General features: G+C 49.8%; 2 protein-coding genes across 2 annotated transcripts in view; one reads left to right on the top strand and one right to left on the bottom strand.

The window, feature by feature from the left end:
• Positions 1–15,382, top strand: part of fermt1 (FERM domain containing kindlin 1) — a 214,090-nt gene that overhangs the window by 75,022 nt on the left and 123,686 nt on the right. The window lies entirely within an intron of this gene.
• The window catches only part of LOC134025172 (1-phosphatidylinositol 4,5-bisphosphate phosphodiesterase beta-4-like), a 51,347-nt gene that overhangs the window by 31,211 nt on the left and 4,754 nt on the right, over positions 1–15,382 (bottom strand). The gene's annotated exons all lie outside the window — the stretch shown is intronic.

Here is a 15,382-nt window from a genome sequence, read left to right as displayed (position 1 = left end):
TCAGCACACACACAGACGTTGTTCAGGGCAACCCAAACACCAATAAACCATTAAACATGAGATGACTATGACGAAACCAGAGCTTAGCCATAGTGACTGAACAACAAGCTATCCTATGCTGTACAGTATTTACATTTAGTCATTTAGCAGACGCTCTTATCCAGAGCGACTTACAGTAAGTACAGGGACATTCCCCCGAGGCAAGTAGGGTGAAGTGCCTTGCCCAAGGGCACAACATCATTTTGCACGGCCGGGAATCTAGTAGAACTAGTAACCTTCTGATTACTAGCCCGATTCCCTAACCACTCAGCCATCTGACTCACAGTATATGCCTCAAGAAGAATAGATCCAGGTCAGCACTAATCTTTCAAAGAATCCCATGGTCTTCCCTCCATCTCCATCAGTCATCCGTCTGATAAACAGTGTGCTCTTCAATAACACCACTCATCTCCTCTCTCTGTCTGACACGGATGAGGGATCAATAAGCCACAGATCGAACATGACTCAGATGGACTTTTAAGAAAAATGTTTCAACAAGAGGAGGAGAGAGAGGGAAAGCGAGAAAGATCTTGATGACGGGAGAGGATAATCTACAATTGGAGGAGAGGAGAAGTGAGAAGAAGAGAGGAGGTGAGGTGAGGAGGGGAGAGGGGGTATCAGGATGGTAGGTATTAATAGAGCCGCCTGTCTAAGTGAGCCCAGATCTGATCCCAGCCCTGAGGGCTCCAGGATGACAAGTCTTCCCTGAGGAGATCAGGAAAACACCTCCAGAGAAGCTCACAGAGGAGCACCAAAGATACCTTCTCCTCAGAAGACACCAGCAGAGAAGATCAAATTGAGCTACGGCTAAACATCTCTAGAACATGTCCTCTCCCCACCAAAACAGCCCTGGTGTCCTTTAAAATAAACCATTTTAAAACTCATTTGAATATTTTCTTGTGTGCCTGCAGGAGTTTCTCTGCACACTGGTGCTCATATCACAGACCTGGGTTTAAGGAAACACTGCTCTAGAGAAGCTAGCTTACAGCCACAGTCACAACAGGTTTATTTCCCCATCTTGCTACACCACTCTATCCTATTACACCTGTCATTCTGAAAGCAGGAGATTGTCTGTCGCGGAATGACAAACAACCTGTTCCCCACCTCCCAACATCCTGCTACATCCAGCCTCTCTGCCTTGTGTCCACAGAGCATATTGATCTTGGTGGTGACTGTCGACAATGTATGTAATACACTGGCTTCTGTATAATGTATGCTACAGAAAGACAAGGAAAGCAAATAGTGACTGTACTCACTGTGACTAGTTTATTTTGGAATTGTCCTATACATTTTAAGTCAATAAATATGAACAGACTATAGGCACAAAAACAAAAAAATCCTTTCTTCAACAAACTATTTATATTTTTCCACATAACATAGATGTTGGTTATTTAGCACTTTGCATTGACATTAATCATGAAAAATCGTCATTATTTGATGTGTATTTGAGCAATAAACTTAATGATGCTTTAACGTTGGCAATCAGTCATATGATGTTTAGCCTACTAGTCCTACACGCAGCTCACAGAAATCGTGCAGCAGTTGTACAACAAGGCGGGCAGATTTTTTGAGCGTTGATAATAAAGTACTTTTTGCCTGTCATGAACATTTTAAGCCATCGTTACCACTGGGCAGTCTCATTTATACTTTATCTCTTTCTGGCCAGACTGTGCCCAGTGTGAGGCATGGCCTGGCTGTTCCTGGCCCCGGTCTGTCTGTAGCGCCGTGAAGCGCTATCACAACCGGGAGGCGGAGCGACCTGCAGAGGAGCTAGCTTCACACACCTGTTGGCACACAGAACTGGTGAGAGGTCGTCGTCGGCGGGGGTGGAGGGGCAGAACAGACGGTTCATGGGAATAGCTCAGGATCCCGCCAGTTCTAAAGTGAGGGTGTTCGCTCAAGCTGAAACATTGTTTGAAAGTAAGGCCCTTATCTGACTGCGCTGAAAGAACTGAAATGCTGCCAGTATTGAGTAATACAGTTTTGGTGAGTGTACAAACAAAAGCGAAACTGTGGTTAAGTGGGTTGATCAGAGCTCTGTGACTATAGTGACCAGGATTCAGGAACATTATTACAGGTTCGACGAACATGAAAACACATTATGTTCATGTCACAAGGTTTAGCGGGAGAGGAGCGACGAAACGTCAGACATGGCCAATAACGTTACAACTAATAAGATTACAACAAACCCCATCAGACGGAATCATATTAGGTTGAATGTGTTGCCCACTGTCTCACACGGTAGTCCTTCTCCTGGAAACGTCGTGCCATAAAGGCCGGTTTTACCACCTTGGGTCATAATTGCTCGGTTAACCAATTCTCGAGCAACCACATGAGAGATTCAAATGTGTTTTTATGGCTCCCATAAGATCTCGGTGTCTGAGCAATCTGTAAATGCCCCTAAAATCAATGCACCTGTCTGTAGATTCTGTTTATGTATGTAATTTAGGCACTTTACCAGAGTGTGGCATAGACAAGGGCATCTCCACTTACACACCAGAGTAAACACACTCTTTCACACACACACACACGACTTAACTAGGATATCCGGTAGCTGATGTTTGAATGTGTTTGTGTGGTGACCTAGCCCGTCACTGTGTAATGTGTTTAACTTGTTGCTAACGAGCCACTCTGTTTTAGGGCTTGCATTGCATCTGTTCATGTGACGGTTTATGCAAGTCAAACAGTAGGGAGGGGATGGGGAGCGGTCGTTGTGTGTGTGTGGGGGGGGCTTTCCTCTCCTCTCACTACTAACTACTTATCCAGAGCGACTTACAGTAAGTACAGGGACATTCCCCCCGAGGCAAGTAGGGTGAAGTGCCTTGCCCAAGGACACAACGTCATTTGGCACGGCCGGGAATCGAACTGGCAATCTTCAGATTACTAGCCCGCTTCCCTAACCGTTCAGCCACCTGACTCCCTAACATGGCTGACTTCCCTTCCACATTAACATGGACTACTGTGTTATCCTCGAAACCAGATTCCGTTTAAGCCTCTGAAGGACTCGGATGAGTAATTGCTAAATTGCATAAAACGTATTATGAGCTGGAACAAGAACAAAACGTTTTTTCACCTTGAGGGTTTTGTTGACCTTGACCAAAATAATAATTTTCCAAAGCCAACTTTTCTTTGCTGGAGTAGTGTCATGGCTTCCTTCTACAGCTATCATCCCTGTGATGGAAAGTAGCAGTCCTTTGGTCACACACTCTGAAGATAATACAAGTGTAACTCCAGTACACACGCACACATACTGAATGAGTGAACACACACACACACACACACACAAAGCACTGAATTACTCAGGAGACAAAGAGAGCAAATGAACTCATAAAGACAGAGCACACAGCCTTCCCCCCTCCCATTCTCCCTCCCTTTATGAGGTCTATATATAGCCATTCACTTTCAGCCTCAGCATAAGAGGGTTATACAAAGGACTTAACACATGGCCTAAAAGACAGGCCTTTCATAGACATTAGCCTCTGCCAAATAGCTGGCTGTTCACATGAGCTAGTGTCCTGTGCGTGTGTGTGTGTGTGTCCATGGGTGTGTTGTGTGTGTCCCTGTCTTTGCACATGCGTGTCACGTGTGTACCTTGTGTGTGTGTGTGTCTGTGTGTGTATGTATTGGTTGTTCACGAGAGGCCTTGTCTCGCCAGCAGTAAACAGAGCAGTGTGAGAGGTGAGAGTCTGGCTCAAAGCCCTGCACTGACAGAGTCCTGGGAGGTCACTTCATGGGAGGGCAAGAGAGGGAGGGAGGAGTGGATGTGGGAGGGGGGAGGGGGAGGGAGGAGGAGGGTGGAAACGGGGGTGGAGTGTGGAGGGAGGGAGGGGGGAGGAGGAGGGTGGAGGGTTGTCCCCCAGGCTATCTGCATTCTGTATCAGCAGTATTTACAGACCTCTGAGAATGACTTGTGTGTGTGTGTGTGTTTACAGAGCTGTGTGAGTCGGAGGCACAGGGAGTTCCCCATGTGTAATGAGAGGTCAGTCCAGCACATTAGCACGCTTAGCCGTCTCTGACCTGCCTTCGGTCCGAACTCCACCAACTCCGACACTCCCTCCAGCATGAACAGCAGCTACCGCACCACACACCGAACATCCATCAACACTTGAAACTTCCCTGGAGTCGTTCTTCCTCACAACTACACTCACCACACTACCACTTCCTCTGCTTATACGTTCTCATCTACTAACTTGAAGTGGAACAGTTTAAGAATCTTCTAAAGCAATGCGGGGGGAGCAATCCCACTGTGGTAGTACTGCATGTGTAACAGTGCCTAAGTGTGTGTGTGTGCGCTCGTGCGTGCACATGTCTCTACGTGTGTGTGTGTGTGTGTGACATTCTTTAATGGTCTCAATTAGAGCAGATTATGGGGCAGAGGGTACGGAACACACACTAAGGCCTGTGTTTCCTGACCGAGCCAGCCCAAACATGGACAAAACCTAGCTAGCTATCTCAGACTCCCCCTGACTCTACACTTTATATAATTCCCAGTAAAGAAGGGAAAACAGGCCTTGCCTGAAGTGTGAGAAGATTTATCTGGTGTCTGCACAGGCAGACACCCCCCAGACACCCCCCCATGGTTCACCACAAGCTTCATGGTTCTGGTATCAGGACTGGTACCATGACTAGGACCATGAGGACCCTACCCTCGTCACCACCCAGAGGACAGGACAAACTCCGGCCTCCCTTCTCATTCCTTCATCTTCCTTCTTCTGGGGGGGTTCTATTGGTTTTTGGCAAAAAAATAAAATAAACGACTGTACGCGATAAAGGGCATCTCTCAGTTGAAGAATTCAGTCAGTACCGACTGTGAACACCAGCCAAACTCCCCACCTCAACTGTGACCGTAGTTCAGCCTCACTCGGAATGCAGACTCTTGCACCATGTGGCTCTGTTTTACTGTAAATATGTAGGCATCATACAGCTTAACAACACTTACACACACACACAGGCCCACACAGTCACATAGGGAAAGCTGGTTGGCATCCCTGACCCTGCAGAAACAGTTGGTCAGCCAGTTTGAATTCCAGCTGAAGGGGATTTCATTATCCCTCAGATAGTCCCAGCATGGCCACCCCCAGGCGCAGTCATTAGAGGCTCTAATACAGGCCTCGGTGTTATTGGACAGACTAAGAATAGCAGGGAGCACTGAGCAGTCATGCTATGGCCTGCTACTGGAGAGAGGGAGAGAGAGAGAGAGAGAGAGAGAGAGAGAGAGAGAGAGAGAGAGAGAGAGAGAGAGAGAGAGAGAGAGAGAGAGAGAGAGAGAGAGAGAGAGAGAGAGAGACACAGGGGGAAAGCTCTGAATTCACCCCGCTGCCCAAATAAGTACCTATGAAAGAGGACTTGGCCAAAAAGCTGACTGTGCCCTGGTGACCTGCAGATATAGCAGCCAGGAGAATAGAGCATATTTTTCCAGCCGCAGAAATAGAACATGGCCTTATAGAGATGGGACAGCGAGCGGATGGAGAGAGAGAGGGGGCAGGGGTTAAATGTTTCCCCAGAATCTGAGCTGTCCGCTGGGGTAAACCCAGACCCAGAGCCCCTGGAAAGGGATGCTGATGTGGGTGTCTGGAGCTGGTTAATTACCAGAGAGATTATGTGTAGCACAGAAGTTCAGCAGATCAGAAATATGTTTACCGATGTTTAGTTGCACTTAAAACAAGAGAACATGACCGTCATCGTCATTTTTATATATAAAAATAATAACAGGCGATGGATGAATGAGAAAAAAAAGAGAGAGAGAGAGAAATAAAGGGAGAACCTTTAAAGTCCAAACAAACAAACAGCGCACAGATGTTGCTACTCTCTGACACCACTGGTCTCCATAGCAACCCCGCCAGCCAGTAATAGCCCCTTGCTTGCCTCAACCTAGCCACGGGGACTGATTGGCTGCGTCCATCTCTCTCATACAGTAAACACACACACACACACACCAGTCTCCTGGTAGCAGTACTCAGAGTGGGATCCCGGTGTATTTATAGAGCCCATCACACTAGGGAGTTTTCTCTCCCAACCAAGGGGACAAGGAGCCACACACACACACACACACACACACACACACACACACAGGTAGAGGCAGACTAAGGAAAACCGATAAAATCAGCATCACATCACACCATGAAAAAAGTACCCCGACACCCTCCCTCAACCACACACACACACCACACCGCATCCTGACTGATTAAGACCGTGAACCACGCAAGCACTGAATGTGACTGTAGGACCACAGTAAAACCCTCTCAAGTTGTGACTGTAGCTACACAACGACAGTTTCTTTCTATCTGGTCCAATCAACATGGATCATACACAAGCAATTGGACCTGCTTCCTGCCTCAGCCCCTGAACATGAATGTGATGCTCACATGTTCCCCAGCTCATGACGTGTTTGTACCTCATCCAGTAACACGTTTCCCCTCCAACAAGGCCAGCAATGAGGCTAAACCAAGCTCACAGAGCAAGGCTGGACACAGACGTGTGCATGATAACCTCTGTCTCCATAGTGTCCAGGGGATCGTGGTGTGTGCAGTACATTATCCCTCTCAAAATGTGTTCAGATGGAGATTGGCAATCAATGCACCACTAAAGAGGTTAATCTCAAGTCTGGAGCTTGGCTGCTGTGGTTCTGGCAGCTGTGGCTAAATCCATCAGAGGATTTTTACACAAGAGAGAGAGAGAGAGAGAGATAGAAAGAGAGACAAAAAGAGAGGACAGGCTGCCTCTGTGGTCATCGAGAGAGAGAGAGAGAGAGAGAGAGAGAGAGAGAGAGAGAGAGAGAGAGAGAGAGAGAGAGAGAGAGAGAGAGAGAGAGAGAGAGAGAGAGAGAGAGAGAGAGAGAGAGAGAGAGAGAGAGAGGTGCATCGATGTTCTGAAGTGTGTTGGAACGCTGTATAGCACAGTGTGTAGGTCTCCATCTTACCAGATATACGGAGAAGCTATGAACCGGGAGGGGGGGGGGTCCCACCAGAGAGCTGAGGACACCACTGGGCCACTCTGTAAGGGGGGAGGAGGGGAGAGAAGAGAAGAGAGAGGAGCGGTTGATGGGTGTGATTTGTGCCGATCTACTGTACACCCATCTCCATGCAGAGCTATTCCATCACTGTAATAACCCTTCTCATTATTGATGATGACTATGCTGCCTCGAGGGGGACACTTCACCGTCAGGTGCAATCACACACACACACACACACACACACACACACACACTCCTCCTACGCGCTGTGGGCTGCAGACGTTAATCATACGTCTGTCTCCTGCTAAGTAAACTTTTAAAAGGAAGCTTGGCTCGCGTGATAAATGACAGCTGGCTCACACACAGCTGGAACTGAGGGGGGGAACATCAGTCACCTGACGCCGTGTCTGCAACCCCACGGGAGGGGAGCAGGCGAGATGACCCACCGCTCCAGTCCTCTCCACCCCTCTCCACCCCGCTCCACCCCGCTCCACCCCGCTCCACCCCGCTCCAGTCCTCTCCACCCCTCTCCAGTCCTCTCCACCCCGCTCCAGTCCTCTCCACCCCTCTCCACCCCGCTCCAGTCCTCTCCACCCCGCTCCACCCCGCTCCACCCCGCTCGACCCCTCTCCACCCCGCTCCAGTCCTCTCCACCCCTCTCCACCCCTCTCCACCCCGCTCCACCCCGCTCCACCCCTCTCCAGTCCTCTCCACCCCTCTCCACCCCGCTACACCCCTCTCCACCCCGCTCCACCCCGCTCCACCCCGCTCCACTCCTCTCCACCCCTCTCCACCCCTCTCCACCCCTCTCCACCCCGCTCCACCCCTCTCCAGTCCTCTCCACCCCTCTCCACCCCGCTCCAGTCCTCTCCACCCCTCTCCACCCCGCTCCACCCCGCTCCAGTCCTCTCCACCCCGCTCCACCCCGCTCCAGTCCTCTCCACCCCGCTCCAGTCCTCTCCACCCCGCTCCAGTCCTCTCCACCCCTCTCCAGTCCTCTCCACCCCGCTCCAGTCCTCTCCACCCCGCTCCAGTCCTCTCCACCCCTCTCCACCCCGCTCCAGTCCTCTCCACCCCTCTCCAGTCCTCTCCACCCCTCTCCACCCCTGCACCCCAACCCCTCCACCTCGCCCGTCTCTCTTCTGCTTCACATTCTACCTTTCCTGTCTCTCTCCCTCTCTCTCCGTCGCCCCACTCTCTGTGTGGTCAACGGTGCTCTCTCCTCCTGCAGGGCAGGGACAACTGGATATGTTCAACATGTCAGACGTCGTTGCTGAGTGGATTCTCCACTCAGCCTGGAGTGCTGCTCAGACACACTGCACCTAACAAGGCAGGAATGTCCCGGTGTAGGAACATATTTATGTTCCACTGAGTGTTTTGGTGGGAACACGGCACAGAGCCATGAGATGGGGTGGGAGAGACAGAGAGATGGAGAAAGAGGGGTAGAGATAAAGATGGTGGGAGAGAAAGAGGAGGGATGGGCAGAGTAGGAGAAAGAGAGAGAGAGGGAGATGTCATGGGACAATGCTGGCTCTCGAGAGGGAATGACATTAAGACTGAGCGAACTATCTTTATACCAGCTCAGACAGCTTCGCAGGGTGTCCTGACTGGTACACTGCATACCTTAAAGGTCTGAACCCCCTGGGGAACCAGTTCCAGCGCAGCGCACATCAAACACTGAAAATATCTTCAAGCGCCAGGGCTTGGGGTGACACTCAGCCAGATTGATTGGGGAATCTTTCGCTTAAGGCCACCCCCCTCTCTCAATCAACATAGTGTATTTTTAGACTCTCCGCCCTGTGTTGTTCCAGGTGACATCCAGTAGTGAGGCAGACATTCCCTTGATTGAGGAAGCAGGTAAGAGCGTGCTAATCCTGCTGGTGGATTTAGACCCGGGAGGAGAACGAGAGGGAGTAGCAGGCAGCTGTAATCAGGGGAGCACACAGGGACAGCCACGAGCACTGTCACACTGTCACACTGTCACAGTGTCCCGTACAGGAAGAGAGACATAAGGAGAGAGACAGGGAAAGATCCATGGAAAGAGACAAGGAGAGAGACAGGGAGAGACCCATGGAAAGAGACAGGGAGAGAGACAGGGAGAGACCCATGGAAAGAGACAAGGAGAGAGACAGGGAGAGACCCATGGAAAGAGACAAGGAGAGACAGGGAGAGACCCATGGAAAGAGACAGGGAGAGAGACAGGGAGAGACCCATGGAAAGAGACAGGGAGAGAGACAGGGAGAGACCCATGGAAAGAGACAGGGAGAGAGACAGGGAGAGACCCATGGAAAGAGACAGGGAGAGAGACAGGGAGAGACCCATGGAAAGAGACAAGGAGAGAGACAGGGAGAGACCCATGGAAAGAGACAAGGAGAGAGACAGGGAGAGACCCATGGAAAGAGACAAGGAGAGAGACAGGGAGAGACCCATGGAAAGAGACAGGGAGAGAGACAGGGAGAGACCCATGGAAAGAGACAAGGAGAGAGACAGGGAGAGAGACAGGGACAGGTAGAGGCTGCTTGCCATGAAAGACTACTCACTGCCTTGTGACAGAGTGACTGTAACTTAAACCAGCTACACAAACACTCGAGAAAGATGACAAAGAGACAGAGAAGCATACTGGGTCATTTGAGTGAGTAGCTTCACATAGCGTGCTATCAGAACTCTGATCTTCCGACATCCCCCTGCGGAACTCTTACGCAAGCTCCCGATTGGATCCCTGCTCTGAGAAACTCTGGCCCCTCGACCCGCCCTTTACCCGGTGGCAGCTTCCCATAGGACAGCCAGGGTTGTGAGAAGGTCGATTGCCAGGTTACCGGGCCACCATATTGAATATTGCTTTTCTAAACATAGAGTCGTGGACGTGTGAGGGAGGGGTGGAGGGAGAAGTGAGAGGGTTGCGCTCCTCTCTCAACACTCTAGGGAGTCAGATGGCTGAGCGGTTAGGAAGTCGGGCTAGTAATCTGAAGGTTGCCAGTTCGATTCCCGGCCGTGCCAAATGACGTTGTGTCCTTGGGAAAGGCACTTCACCCTACTTGCCTCGGGGGGAATGTCCCTGTACTTACTGTAAGTCGCTCTGGATAAGAGCGTCTGCTAAATGACTAAATGTAAATGTCAACACATCCTTTCACCCTTTCTCCCGGGCAGTCACACAACTCACCAGCTGGAGTTCATTTGTGTGTCGAGGGTGACAGGACACAAGCGAAGAGGCTTTTCCCATCTACTGAGACCCGACTGCCAGTCCGCAGGTGTCAGTGATCTAAAGTGGACTTTATTCCGACAGCCATGTTTACAGTTTGGGCTCTTGATAGTGAACACCAACGGAGGGATGCTTATCTCCTCTGGATAGCATCTTCAGGCTTTCTATCCTAACCCAGCATCTTAAGGCTGACACAAATAAACTTGCACTGCAGCAGCTACTGTGGGTGGTGTTTTCTATCAGAGCCTGCTCGAGTCTGGGTGGGGAGGAGTCCTCATAATAAGAGGTGTTATTTGATATTCATTATAGCACCTGCAGAAGGAACGCTGGCTGAGGCACACATGAGAACACTATAGAACACATGAGAACACTATAGAACACATGAGAACACTATAGAACACTATAGGCAGGATCACAGCGCTGGGTTTCAGTAGGAGAGGGTCTGGGCAGATGAAAGGTTTACCTCAAGATACCCACACAGAAGCTCGCATAGGACATGATACTATTCTCAGCACAAAAGCAGCCAGACTACAGTGTCTGGAAGAATCCAGATCCTGTCTGCTGGGTGTGGCATGCCACTGAGGATGTACACCCAAACTGAAAGCTTGTAGACTGTCAATGTAAAACCACATCCTTTTACTGCTACCCTTTCATAGAAAACTCAAGAGATTGAGTGAGTGAGTGTGAGAGAGAGAGACAGACAAAGAGGCAGAGGAGAGAGAGAGAGACAAAGAGGCAGAGGAGAGAGAGAGAGACACAAAGAGGCAGAGGAGAGAGAGAGAGACAAAGAGGCAGAGGAGAGAGAGAGAGACAAAGAGGCAGAGGAGAGAGAGAGACAAAGAGGCAGAGGAGAGAGAGAGAGACAAAGAGGCAGAGGAGAGAGAGAGAGACAAAGAGGCAGAGGAGAGAGAGAGAGACAAAGAGGCAGAGGAGAGAGAGACAGACAAAGAGGCAGAGGAGAGAGAGACAGACAAAGAGGCAGAGGAGAGAGAGAGAGACAAAGAGGCAGGAGAGAGAGAGAGACAAAGAGGCAGAGGAGAGAGACAGACAAAGAGGCAGAGGAGAGAGAGACAGACAAAGAGGCAGAGGAGAGAGAGAGAGACAAAGAGGCAGAGGAGAGAGAGACAGACAAAGAGGCAGAGGAGAGAGAGACAGACAAAGAGGCAGAGGAGAGAGAGAGATGTTCTCCTTGTGGGTGAAATGAGAGAGCATTATCACTCCCTGTCCCTCGGCAAGACTCAGGCAAGACTGTCGCTAACGAGGGGGAAGTGAGGTCTGGGGCTCTCTCTCTCACCACACACACACTCCTTATTAGCAGGTTTGATTAGCTCAGAGTGACTCAGGGTGCCACAGTGACCTGATACGTAACACACAGCACTTCTTCTTTTGCTCTTTGCTGGGAAACCGGCCTAGTGACATTTGGTACACGAGAATGCAACACTGTTGGCGCCAACTTCAAACAATGATTCTGTTCAACGTAATGCAAACCAACAACCAACGTTTTAATTAATCCTGTGAAAACTGTTTTCGTAGGTAAGTGCTAGATCAAGCTATTGTGATTCTACCTTCATCTTTTAATCAGGTTTACAGTAGACTGTAGGATCTGTGGGAACATACCGACACTGAATCACTAACTCATGTACACAAACACAAACACACACAAACAAACAAACAAACAAAAGGCGACAGGCATTGCTTCTCAAACCAGTGTTTGGGTGGCTTTCTACAGCTAATTGGCTTGGGGGTGGTTCCAGCACAGGGAACTGCAACCCATAAATTGGTGTGTGGGTGAATGTTTGTGTTGTGTGTGTGTAAGTGAGTGGGTGAGTGTGTGTGTGTGCAATTGTGAGAACCAATGATTACGCGTAAAAGTGTATACAGCAGTTTGCCCATTATGTGTGTGTCAGAATCGGGCACAGTGCTTTGTTGTTGTGTAACTGATATATATGTGATGCAACTCTATGGATGTCTATCAGTCTGCTGTCTACCAGTCTGTCTGTTACTCTGCAGGCAGCAGTACTAATACCAAGACTAGATTGTGTTTTATTAGAAAAGACAAAAAAATCAAACATTTGTCAAAAACTGATTTAGAGTGCACTCGATTTCACTTGCTTTAGTTTCAGTAACTCTAAACAACATTTCCTCTGTGTTATGATATCTTTCTGGACAGATTTATGTGTTGAGTGTTTGTGTAAAGACGGCTTTGGAGGAGCCCAGGAGTTAAGGTGTCTGACAGGCTGCCTATGACAGCACTGGGGCTCTGGAGCCTACCCAGTAGGACTGTACTGGACACCCAGAGACTGTACTGGACACGCAGAAACTGTACTGGACACCCAGAGACTGTACTGGACAACCAGAGACTGTACTGGACACCCGGAGGACTGTAGGCCAGTCAAGGCTCCTGAGTTCTACAAGGCCATGTTTACACATTCTGTTTGTTTCTTCCTTAAAGCCACTGATCTCTGATATAGCATTTTTTGAGACATAAACGAATAGTTGACAATTCTACAGCTTTAATGTTGCACAGTTTCTTCCCATAAGTTATGTTCATTTCTTGTCCAACCAGCAATATTTAACACTATAATCAAGGTTTAAGCAGATGTAACTTTAAGTATTAATCTTGAAACAAGTGGAGCCACAGAACGTGATTTTAACATTGTTAGCCTAACTCTGTTTCCAGATAAGTGAGAGATGGTGAGCAAATATTGCATAATTAATGGTACTTACATTCGTGTCACTGTGTGATCTCATCAGTTACAACTGAACACTGTAGCTGTCTTAGAATGTGTTTTTCTTTTTTTCTTCATTTATTTCTCCCTCCCCCTCCTAAGAGCACTGTTGTAAAACAGAGAGGCTGAATTCCTCCTGTTTATCTAGTCATCTGATCTTAGTAGCCAGTCATGTGTTTGAGAGTGAAGCATGTTTAGCCCTGCTCTGCTCCTCTACACTCTGAAAACAGGCTTGTTTGGTCAAACTTCCTACCGCACAAAGCTTCTCTATAATAAAAGACCCACCCCCAACACACACAACACTGACTGTCTGACTTCCCTCTTTCTCTCTCTCTCCCTCCCCCTCCCTCCCTCCCTCCCTCCCTCCCTCCCTCCCTCCCTCCCTCCCTCCCTCCCTCCCTTCCTCTGCAAGGCCTGATCTGAGATACCTAAGCTCTGCTCCAGGTCAAAGGTTTGACCTGGGCTTGCTGTGGGGAAGTTTTGCAGTAAGAGGGCTGTGGGGCAGTGTTTCAGTAAGAGGGCTGTGGGGCAGTGTTTCAGTAAGAGGGCTGTGGGGCAGTGTTTCAGTAAGAGGGCTGTGGGGCAGTGTTTCAGTAAGAGGGCTGTGGGGCAGTGTTTCAGTAAGAGGGCTGCGGGGCAGTGTTTCAGTGAGAGGGCTGCGGGGCAGTGTTGCAGTAAGAGGGCTGCGGGGCAGTGTTTCAGTGAGAGGGCTGCGGGGCAGTGTTTCAGTAAGAGGGCTGTGGGGCAGTGTTTCAGTGAGAGGGCTGCGGGGCAGTGTTTCAGTGAGAGGGCTGCGGGGCAGTGTTGCAGTAAGAGGGCTGCGGGGCAGTGTTGCAGTGAGAGGGCTGTGGGGCAGTGTTTCAGTAAGAGGGCTGTGGGGCAGTGTTTCAGTAAGAGGGCTGTGGGGCAGTGTTTCAGTAAGAGGGCTGTGGGGCAGTGTTTCAGTAAGAGGGCTGTGGGGCAGTGTTTCAGTAAGAGGGCTGTGGGGCAGTGTTTCAGTAAGAGGGCTGCGGGGCAGTGTTTCAGTAAGAGGGCTGCGGGGCAGTGTTTCAGTAAGAGGGCTGCGGGGCAGTGTTTCAGTAAGAGGGCTGTGGGGCAGTGTTTCAGTAAGAGGGCTGCGGGGCAGTGTTTCAGTAAGAGGGCTGCGGGGCAGTGTTTCAGTAAGAGGGCTGTGGGGCAGTGTTTCAGTAAGAGGGCTGTGGGGCAGTGTTTCAGTAAGAGGGCTGTGGGGCAGTGTTTCAGTAAGAGGGCTGTGGGGCAGTGTTTCAGTGAGAGGGCTGCGGGGCAGTGTTTCAGTGAGAGGGCTGCGGGGCAGTGTTTCAGTAAGAGGGCTGCGGGGCAGTGATGCAGTAAGAGGGCTGTGGGGCAGTGTTTCAGTAAGAGGGCTGCGGGGCAGTGATGCAGTAAGAGGGCAGACCTGCCATGCTCCCTAAGCGTTAGACTCAGTGAGCCAAGCCATCAGAGAGAGAGAGTAATTATAGCTATCAGAGAGAGGATGCTACCAAGTCACGTTATGCATTCTGGAGCGAAGGTCGACAGTTTAATTGGAAGAGCAAATTACGCTTGTACAGATCCCCATAGTGGATTGAGCCATGGGTAGACTGAAAGTGGGTGCAGATCTGTCTGTGTGTGTGTGTGTTTCTAAGCCGTGCATGTGATGGATGTGTTTCTGACTCGACCTGTGTGTGAGGTGCATGTGTGTGTTTCTAAGGGAGGAATTAAATAAGTAGCTAATAGCTTTTCCTTTCATTACTGTGTATTTTTAGAGCCACGCACAGTCCAAGTAAAGTCTGTGCTTTCAGAGGGTTTTTCTCGTGAATTGTAAATGCAGCCTCAAGCCAGCCTGCCTGCCTCTACTAAATAAGCTAAGCTAATTCTGCTAAATGTTTGCTAAGAAGTGGTAAATATTGACTTGATGAATTTGCACCATCCATCTGTTCATGGAAAGCCCGCTCCCTTTCCCTGTTGTCAGACCTCTCTCCCTTTCTCCCTCCTTCCCCCTCCCTCCCACCTCTCTCTCTCCCTCCCTCCTCCGGGGTAAGGTATGAGATCTACGAAGGGTACTTCTGTTCCCCTTCCAGACCCTCTCAATCTATCACAGCGCAACCCGAAACTCTCTCTTCAAACGGACACTTCTGAAAGTTTATCTCCATTACAATCAACAGCTCATAACCTCAGCATAAGCAAAGCCATGCTCAGCAAAGCGGTCAACTGCAGTTCAGAACCTACTTCACTACCCAAAACACAAGGGTGGAGTTGGAGCTCTCCACTGCTTGGCTTGTTGATGTAGTCCCAAGACGTCGAGTGGTTGATCCTCTTGAGTATAAAAGGGTTTCAACGACCGCCGCTCATCTTGTCACCGTCTCCACGGCGATGGGGAGTGACAGGACCTGCTCTGGCCTTGACCTTCCACCTGTCCCCCCAGATGGTGGCCCACGGCCCCCACCGCGCCTCCCCGACCAT

This window comes from Osmerus eperlanus, chromosome 8 (assembly GCF_963692335.1).
Source record: "Osmerus eperlanus chromosome 8, fOsmEpe2.1, whole genome shotgun sequence".
Taxonomy (NCBI): Eukaryota; Metazoa; Chordata; class Actinopteri; order Osmeriformes; family Osmeridae; genus Osmerus; species Osmerus eperlanus.
This window is presented reverse-complemented; position numbering and strand designations above follow the sequence as displayed.